We start from the raw sequence: 11009 nt of genomic DNA on the forward strand, positions 1-11009 counted from the left end.
ACGTGCAAGGTTGCTTGAGTCATTGCTTACACGTGCGAGGCTGCTTGAGTCATCGCTTACACGTGCGAGGTTGCGTGATTGGTTTTTGCATGACACTTGGCAAATTTCTATTGGCTTCTGAATAGTGATAGCAAAACCTAGCAGCAATACATGGTGCTCTGTAATTGGCTGTATTTTGTGGACTTGATAATGTGACGTGTCAGCTTGTGATAGGTCGGGAATTTTCCCTTTCTACAGTGTCGCCATAAAAACAAGTGTTACCATTCGCCTTTGTGCTTAGTGAACAATGTTCAAACAACGTTGCTGAGTACCAAGCCCTTATTTCTAACCTGTAAATGGCCCTTGATATGAAGATCTCATACTTGGAAGTCTACAGCGATTCCAAGTTGGTAATCAATCAACTTTTGACACACTATGAAGTTAAACATGAGGGTTTGATTCCTTACTTTTAGATGGCTACGCAACTAATTGAGAAGTTCGACGGAGTTTCCTTGAAGCATATCCCCAGAAATGAGAATAGGATGGTAAATTCTCTAGCCAACCTAGCCACCACGTTGGCTCTGTCGGAGGGTGAAAAGGCAAATGTCCCTATCTAAAACCGTTGGGTGCTCTCTTGCACGGAGGAATATGAGAGTAAGACGAATGCCATATCAATATCTATAGTGGAGGATGAGGATTGGCGCCAACCCCTGATTGATTACTTGGAACATGGTAAGCTACCCGAAGATCCCTACCACAAGACTGAGGTACGGCAAAGGGCGCCTTATTTTATACACTACAAGGGCACATTATATAGGAGATCTTTTGACGATCTATTCTTACGATGTCTTGGCAAGGAAGAAGGTGACCAAGCCCTGGAATAAGCTCATTCGGGAGTGTGTGGTGCCCATCATATTGGCCCCAAATTGTATCACTGGATAAAACGAATGGGTTATTATTGGCCCACCATGGTCAAGGATTGTATGGACTATGCAAAGACAAATGAAGCATGCCAGCTTCATGCGAACTACATACATCAGCCGCCGGAGCCCCTACACCCTACGGTCGCATCCTTGCCATTTGATGCATGGGGATTCAATGTTGTAGGGCCATTGCCTAAGTCGTCAGGGGGTCACCTGAACATATTAGCTACGACTGACTATTTTTCTAAATGGGCGGAAGCCATACCTCTCAGGGAAGTAAAAAAAAGGAAAATGTGGTGAACTTCATCCGGACTCACTTTATCTATTGGTATGGTGTCCCTCGCTATATCATCACGGATAACGGTAAGCCATTCTACAATAGTTTGGTGACCTAACTATGCGAGAAGTTCGAGCTCAAGCAATACAAGTCATCCATGTATAACGCGCCAGCCAATGGTCTTGCTGAGGCTTTCAACAAGACGCTTTGCAATTTGTTGAAAAAGGTAGTAGAGCGCTCAAAGAGGGATTGGCATGAAAAGATTGGAGAAGCTTTATGGGCATACCGAACAACATACAGGACACCCACACAAGCCACTCCATATTCATTAGTATATAGTGTCGAAGCAATCTTGTCTTTAGAGCGACAAATTCCATCACTTTGATTTGCTATCCAAGAAGGGCTCACAAATGAAGAAAATGTGTGTTTAAGACTCGAAGAGTTGGAAGCACTTGATGAAAAGAGATTGGAAGCTCAACAATGTCTTGAATGCTACCAAGCATGGCTTTCGCGAGCGTTCAACAAGAGAGTTCGACCTCGATCTTTCCAAGTAGGGGACCTAGCACTTGCAATGCACTCTCACAAGACTAGGAACAAGTTCACATCAAAATGGGATGGGCCCTATGTCGTGCAGGAGGTCTACACTAATGGTGCTTACAAGATAGTCAACGGAGATGGCCTGAGGGTAGGTCCCATAAATGCAAAGTTCCTAAAGCGATACTATGCATGAAGTATTGAAGTTGCTCCTTGGTAAGAGCTTAAACTGCCCACCAAAAAAAAAAAAAAAAATTCCGCTAGGTTGAAAACCTTGAAAGAGGTGACCTAGGCAAAAGTTAGGGACCAAAAAAAAAAAATCCCACTAGGTTGAAAACCTTGAAAGAGGCAACCTAGGAAAAAGTTAGGGACTAAAAAAAAAAATACCCACTCTCTTGAACTACATTATGACTTGATCCATTTTGGGTACGTAGGCAGCTTGGTATTCGTTACTAAGTTCAGTCGTATATGTACTTAAAAAAAATTAATTTAATAATAATAAGTCCTTTGAACTACGTTATGACTTGATCCCTTTTGGGTACGTAGGCAGCCTAGCATCCTTTGCTAAGCACAGATGCCAAAAAAAAAATGGATGTTCTCAAAAATTGATCATATTAAATCACGTAAAAAAAAAAAAATAGGGAGCAAACATTGATCTGGAAATAAACGAATTTCTTTATTAATAATGAGATTGGTGTCGTTACATTGTAATGACTACATCAATAAATAAATAAAAGAGACTAACCCATCTAATCTAAATGCCTCAACTCCTCTTTGCTAGTCTCTAGTAACCCTTGTAGCTCTTTAAGTTTTGCATCATTAGAAGCTTCTAAGGTTGGAGTAGCCTCAATCTTGGAAACCTCCTCCTTGATTTGAGAAATGATCAATTGTTGTTGGGCTAGCTCTACATCACAGAGGGTGCTCGACGCTGTAAACTCTGCCTTTTGCATTTAAAGCAACTCAAGTTCCTTCTTCAATTCAATCTTTTTAGCTAAGGCCTTGTCTAAGTTTGCCTTGATTGCAACTTTCTGACTGATCTTAATGGCTTCCGAGTCGAGGGCAAGAGTGAGACGACGCCAAACATCGGTAAGCTTTCATTCCTTGTCTTCAAGTGCGATGCCTTGTGAAAAAGCATGATGGAGGATAGAATATCGGTCTGCATCATCCATATATTTCGAAATACGATCTCTTAAAGGCGTTGCATCCACAACTTTTATTTATGCGATAACTTGAAGGATCTTCTCAACTCCATACCTAAGTGAAGTCACAAAAGTAAAAGGGGTTCTAACGACCTTCTAAATTAAGTCCCCTCCTAACATTTTTGCACGCTATCGATCGGCCTTCAAAATCAAATCATTGGGTTCAAACTTTGTGACAGTTGAAGTGGCCGGGATGCTCGAACTACACATAATGGATTTATTTCGAGTCATGTCACTTGAAGGCTTGTGAATAGGGTCGGAAGAAAGAGTGGCGTTAGTCTTCCCCGAGCGTGATGGATCAATCTCCTTAGTAGCCAAATCAAAGGCTATCAAACCTTGAATGGAAAACTCACTCATAGAAGGGCTAGTGGCAACTGGTGTACACTTCTCTCCTGTTCTTTTCAAAGGATAATTGTTATCCTGCATTGGAAGAATACCAAGATTGTCATTCTTAAAAAGTTCTTGGATACTAGAAATAGCTTTAAGGTCATCGTGAAGGAAACAAAGGTCTTTAATGGGTTCAAGATCAAAATCATCAAAAAGAGAATTAAGACTTACTTGTGCACTGCCACCTAAAGGGTTGGGAAGCGAATCCATATCGACACCACGGTCAGTCGCTTGGGTGACCGTGGTGTCGATATGGATTCGCTTTTGCATCTCCAATGAGAATGTGAGTTGCCACTGTTCCGCTCAGAATCTGACGCGTCCCTACCCTTGGTCACCTCCACGTCTTGAGGCATTGAGACTATGCAAGAATTCCCACGCATAGGAGAATGTGCCTTGTCCATGCACACTCCTCCTAAAGACTCATCGATAGCCTCCGAAATCCCAAAAGAGGACTTCCCATCGCTTCGGTGCTTCACGAGCTCAACTACTTCATTGGGTTGTTTTATTTTGAGTCTTATCTTGCTTGGGTTAACATTCCCAATCGGTTTCTCAGCCCTACTTGAAAAGAAACCATCAGATCTTCTAACCCACCAATTCATATAGTCCTTTATGCACGGAGCCCTGTGCTCAGATGGGCAGGCAAGGATCAAGAACTTTGAATTGGTAACAAGACGAAGACATTGGAGCTAGAAGCATACCACTTGCTCTAAGGTGACAGTGTGAAAGTCCTCATTAAGCTTCCCAGGGATGTGTTGATTGAAACCGAACTGTCGACCAAAGTAGTGAGGGCTATATGGTTAAACTATACATATACTTCCGCGACAAGAGGCCAAGTAGTTGGAGCATTGGCTGATGAAGTAATCTACATAAGAGCTAGGTAGCTTGTCATCATCCATTAGAATCTCTTGATGGCCTTTAAAAAGGCCCAAACGATGAAACTTGAAGCTACTAACGGCACGAAATAGCTTACGGGCTATAACCTCATCGTAATGCTTGGCTGCACCTTCTCCGAAGTATCTAAACATGCGCGGAACAGCCTTGGAGTGAGACCCTTCAAGTTCAAAGTGAGTGTCGAAGTATTTGGCCAACCAAGCATTCAAGTAGTGTGTAGGAAAAGTGGCATCACATTTACTAGGAGTCTTAGAAGACACAATTTCATTCAAGCCCCTATAAATGTTGGCCAGGACTGGGACTGCAAGGCAATATCTCTTACCACGAGCCATCACACTTGTGTTCTTGAAAACACTAGGCCTGATTAAGTTTGGTCCCCCGTCAGGAAGAGACTCACACAGCCAACACAAGATCAAAGCAGCTAACCAAGTTTCTTCTGTAAGCCTTCTCTCCACTTTGAACACATTGAAGGGAGCCTCGTCTTCTTTAGTCAGAATTCTAGGGGCATCGATTTTACCAGAGGGGTTATGAGATTGCTTGCCTCTTGCATTCCTCTTTATTGACCTTCTAGTCGACGGTTTCTGATATTTAGACTCGCATGGAACCAAAACTTCACCCATGCGGCCGTAGTGACCAAGTGCGAACCACCAAGCTCAAGACTTAGGTGAAGGAAGGCAACAAATACAGGACGACAATATGAGGGGAGAGATGATATGTCTTTCAAGTTTGGAACGACCTCTTCATAAAATGAGCCGTACACGGGAAGCCCACCGATCGAATGTAAGTCCCATAAGCTAATGGAGACCTTTCCTACAGACATGTGCAATGTGTTTGTAGCCGCACACCAACACTCTAGGAAGGCTTGCAAGACATGGGTGTTCTGATCATATGTGAATAACAATGCAAGTAGCGGCTAGTATTGCGGCTCAATATGTCTTCTAGCCACTCCCAATATTTAGGGAGGTAGGAAAACTCACCCTTATATTGGAATGGAGGAGTCTTGGAAGAAGGTAGGGCTCATTGCACTTCTCCCACACTTATTCGACGACCAAGGAGAGGAAAAGGATTGGTGTGGTCCGCGGTTGAGTGAAGGTTGGAGGCCAAAATAAACGTCCTCTAAACGACATGCGAATCCTCTCTAGTCGGGTTGTGTAGTTCATGAGATGATTCAACCCACCATCGAGATAGGCTCGGAGGACGAGGAATGGTAGTAGACGAGGATGAAGGGACACTGCTACCAGGTGGATGGACTTTCAAGACGATGCCTTCCTCCACGGGTTCATTCGTAGAGCACAAAAGAGTGATGGATTGATCATTGAGAGTCCTTGATGAGTCATGAAAGATGACCATGATGGAGCACACTTGATTGCAACCACTTGGAGGAGACAAAGCTTGTAGAGGTCACGACTTAAGCAAATATAGGAGAGTCACAAGTCGAGCGAAGGGTTGACAGGCTTAAGTCAGCTAACACACCTGACAGCAAACCGAAGAAGAGGATGAATAACTTATTCGTTCAAATGCTCGTTACTAATAAATTGATATAAAAATAATAATAATAAAAATAAATAAATAAAATCTAGGCACGTGACATTGAGATTCAAAACCACAAGCAAGCTATTCATTCAACATCAACATTCAAGTGCTTAAACATCTTAGGTACGTGTTGCAATAACTATATATGCATGTAAAGACAAAGACAAGTGGAAGCCTGCATGTTGCCCATTAAGTGCAAAGATTATGTGTGTACAAAGATGCCACCATGCTTCTAGTGAATTTAAGGCTTGGGACGTGTCAATAATATGGCATAAATTGTACATGCAAAACAATAGAAAGTGTGAAAGTGGGGCGTTCTCCCTTGTGGAAGCGGGATCAATGGACAAGCCAATATTTCGTAGTGACCAAGTGCGACAAATAGAACTAATATATATTCGTCGCTTTTGGGAGTGTGAAAGACATCGCGCCAATTGTTTAAGCCTAGAAAATACAAGCGTCATGGCCATAAGCAACCGCTAAGGATGGAGTTGGAGTACCCAAAGTGCGTTGAGGGCCGCAAGCAAGGACGGACCCAGGAAGGGGCCGAAGGGGGCCCGGGCCCCCCTGGCCCCAAAAAAAAAAAATTTTAGTATGTAAAATTTTCAAAAAAAAGGCTTGGACCCCCTTCCTTTTTAGCTGAGGCCTCCCAATCGGTCAGCCCAGGAGTTTTCAAAAGCCCATGAAAACCTTAAAAAAACAAAATGTAAAAAAGAAGAAAAGAAAAGAAAAGAAAACCCAGCACAATAAGACTCCAAGACCAAACGGAAAAGCCAATCACGAAAGAAAAAAAGAAAAAAGAAAAGAAAAGAAAGGGAGAGGCGAGACAGAGAAAGTGAGAGACCCATCTTGCTACGGTGCTACCCACGCTGTGACGCCGCCGCCTACGCATGACGCCGCTGCCCATGCCCACGTGAGAGAGACCCATCTTGCTACCCAGTACCCACACCACCAGCAGCTATCGCATACCCAAACCGGAGACCCATCTTGCCGCAGCCGCCAGTTGCTCAATCTGCACTGCCCAGCCCAGTTTCATTACTCCACTGCTCCAGCCTTCACAGTTCACAGGAATTTAATCTATCCTTTCCTTCAAAACCTAATATAATGTTTGTGAATCTCGCTTGCTGCTCTGTTGTTTGTTTGCTCAACACTGATGTTATATTTGTTAATAACTGCTCAACACTGCTTTGAAGTAGTTCACTTTGACCGACTAGAAAGCTTCTAGATTGAGTAATGAAGTGCTGTACAGCTGTACAGCATTTCACATATAATACTTTTGTCTTTCTTTATTTTTTTATTTATAATAAGATATATTAGTTTTGTTTCGGTGATTTAATGTTCTTTACACAGTACACTACAATTAATAATAATAATATAATATATAATAATGTGGTTTATATTAGAATATTAGATTATCTGTTTATATCTGATAATAGTAGGAGGACAAATAATTGTTTAATTGTTTGATTTGATTTAATTGCACTTAAATAGTAATTTGCACTTCATTGTTCACACTTTTCTTAACAAAAATTATTGTATAAATTTTCAAAATTTCATACCTATTAATCAATTTTTTATCCTAAATGCTGAAACATTAGATGTAACTCCTTAGAAAAGCTCTAAAATTTAAAAAGGTAAGTTCAAACCTATTAACCTAAGTACAAATAATTTAGTACAGTGAAAAAAATGTAGGCACAAGTTTACTTAAAGTTAGTTTATGAAATAAAGTAATTTAATTTTGGCCACAATTTGGGCCAAATTAACTTGAGTTTTTTTGCATTTTGAGCCAACATAGGCTTAACCTATTAACATAATATAGGCATAACTAACTTGCTCCTCCTAAGAAAATTTCTTGGCTCCACTAGTGACTATATGGATGTGTATTTGATTTTTTTTTTTTTTTTCACTTATCTCCGCCCCCCCCCCCCCCCCAGCTTGAAATCCTGGGTCCGTCCCTGCCTTGGATGGCAAAGTTGTAATATACAGCATCAGAAAGACGCAAAGCCGAATCTTGAAGTGGGGGCATTTGTAGACATCAAAATTTTATGATGTACTTACAACCATTCGATTGTTCAAAATAAAAATATTTGTGATCAAATTAATCTCCAATTGATGAGGTGGAAGATTGGCAAATGAAATCAAGCCATGTGGCAACATCAAATAAGAAAACAATATGGCAACATCAGAAGAAAAAAACTTATATGGAAAGTTCTTATTAAATGGAAGACCAAATTAAACCCATAATTAACTCTCAATAAATGCTGAGAGAAAATTTCAAATTAAATATGATTGAGTTGCCTATAAATAGAGGCTTCTCATATGAAAAAAAGGGGAACACTCAGAGAGAAAACACTATTGACACTGCCAAAATAGAGAGTCATCTCTAAAGTTCACAGGAGTTCCATTGTTCATCAAGGCCTATTCCTACTTCTTCAAATCAAAGTGGAGATTGGTCTTTAATCTAGTTTGAGATCAAGCTAACGGCCCTCGCATCAAATCAAGCATGGTCAACTATTCATTCAACTTGGAGACATCAAAGCACGATTCAAGATTAAGCTTCATAGCCCCTTCGGATTGTAACGTTTCTTGGAGATCAAATTAGAGGAATTTATTGTACTCTTTCATTGTAAAGCATTCATACAAAGGATTGTACTCACATATATACAAATCAAATACAAATTGATTATTTGTTACACTATTTCGTGATCATATGATTCTTCTTTTACGAAAATTGTGTACAAATATATCTATCGAGAATTACGAAATTAGAATTTTCAGATTTGATTTTCGGCCCATGCTGACATGAATGTGTAGGGTTTCTTTTCTCACAACCCTAGACATATATAAGGCTTATTTTTAAGGACGTCACATAAGAGAACACAAGGAGAATACATGCAAAAGGTGACTAAGTGTCTTATTCTCTCTAGAAGAAGCTACTGCATCTTTGCGCCTTAGGGTTTTGTAACCAAGTACTTCTTGATCTTCGTTGTTGATGAAATGATGAACTTTGTAGCCAACATCCTTTTTCAAGTTGGTGAGTTAGTCATGTACTAGGAGTCGTGCATCATTGGTTAGTCATGTACTGGAATCGTGCAAAAGGGTGGTGTTCATATATTGAAAAGTTCAGAGGTTCCGAAACGATAGAAGGTTTCTACTGTAAGTTCATCTACGAGGATTGTAGAGTCTAAGGACAAAGGTTTTATACTAGATATGAAACTTCTCTTTATTATAGTGGATCGCTTTTCGGAAAAGTTTCCCCCTAGGTTTTTTATTGTGAAACTAGTTTGTTTCATTGGTTTTCCTAAGTCATCATATCTTGTTTTATTTATTTTTCCGCTGTGCGTGATATTGACATGATATTGAATGTTTATTTGTTTTAACAAGATTTATATATATTAAATCTAATTAACAACTTGGGTTTAAAACTTGTTAATTTTTTCAACCGAGGTCTAAATTTCCTAACATTTTATTTTCGGCATGAAAATTACAAAAACATGTGATGGAATATTTCTTGATCAATCACATTATGTTGAGAAAATATTGAGAAAATATAATTTTCATGGTCCCAAAAATGTAGCTACTCCTTTTGATTCTAGTGTTCATTTATTTCCTGTGAATAATGATGATGAGATTTTTAATCAAAAGGATTATGCTAGCATCATTAATAGTTTGCACTATGCTACTGATTGTACCAGACCTAACATTGCATATGCAGTAGGAGTGTTTAGCAGATTTACTAGCAAGCCTAGTAAAGATCATTGGCTAGCTATTAAGCAAGTCATGAGATATTTAGTTGGTGCCAAAAGTTATGGCTTATTTTGTAAAAAATATCATGCTGTGATTGAAGCTTTTAATGATGCTGATTGGGATACCACTATGACTAAGAGTTGAGATCGCTATTTTACTAAGTGAAGGTTCAATGCAGAGCATACCTTCATGATCCATAGTGACTCATTTTTTCCTGGTAATCTCTTTTTAACTAAAAAATTTAATTTTAAAATGAATGGGGGATTGTTGGAGCATTTCTATATAAATTAATTAAAATGAATAAATATTACAACATAAATGTAAAGGTGTAGGAGTGAATATGGAAGATGAGGAGTTAGTGAAAATGTTTAATCCCACATTGAAAAGAAGAGAGACTATTTTATTCTTTTTAATTGTGATGATTAATGGGCTAATATGAATTGACTCAGATATTGGGCTAGATACGTGCACAAGGGGGAGGTAAAGGAAAGAGGTGTCAAAAATGGAAATGAATCAGTCTGTTGGATCCTCTTACTTGACAGCCCGTTCAAAATAATTACCATATTGTTGGTGAGTAAATGGTCGAATTTATACTCCATTTTTATTATGGAAAATGAAGAGCCATTAACCCACTTAATGGACTATCCATTTGAGCCTTTTTGTTCTTCAGAAACTCCTTATCTCATCCATTAATTGTGTAACTCTAACTCATCAGATTAATATCCAGCAATTAATCTTATAACACCTACTACATCAAAATAATGGACATAATTAATCAGATTAATTTGGTTAATAATTTCGTGAGACCCATCGAGCATATAAATAGACTCCTTCAGAACCAATACAAGTTACAACATTATCACACCAAAAAATCCAGCAAATACAAGCATTCTTATACACTAAAAAATAGAGAGGTTCTAGTCAAAGAAGGGTGTTCTTTCCGATGGAGCTTTATCCTCCAGGCATTCTTTGGAGATTTGGTGCTTGGTGATTGACAACCTGACAATTGATGATGTGAGTTCTTTCTTCTTTTTCCTTTTCAAATCTTTGGCACTTGATTATGATTCAATCTCTTCTCTTTCTGAGTTACTTTTTATGATTTTTCAGATGAACTTAAATCCTTAGGCTGGATGTGAGGAATATGCTGAGTGTGAGCGGGCTCTAGAATTGAATGGCCGCCAAGTATTGTTCGAATGTGGGCATGGCAAGTACTGGTATTTTACTGATTAGGTGTTGCCCCAAGTTGAACATGTGTATCCTCCTACCACAATTCCAACTCCTCCTTGTCGCACTGTTCGATTGGCTGACTTTCTAGCTGATGAAGAGATTGCTCGGGCCCATGATGACTATATTGTTGCAAAAGTAGAAGGAAATTATTCTAACTTTGTCCGGGATCATCTGCAAGGTTGCTTGGTTGGCAAAATGGTATTTCTCTTCCCTTTTAAGATCAAATTTTTGTTCTGTAATTTCCTTTTCCATATTTCTGCTTGGTAACAATATTTGCATGTTGGACTTTCAGCCTCCATCTTCTGAAGGAGAGGA

The sequence above is a fragment of the Quercus robur genome, chromosome 8 (assembly GCF_932294415.1).
Source record: "Quercus robur chromosome 8, dhQueRobu3.1, whole genome shotgun sequence".
Lineage (NCBI taxonomy): Eukaryota > Viridiplantae > Streptophyta > Magnoliopsida > Fagales > Fagaceae > Quercus > Quercus robur.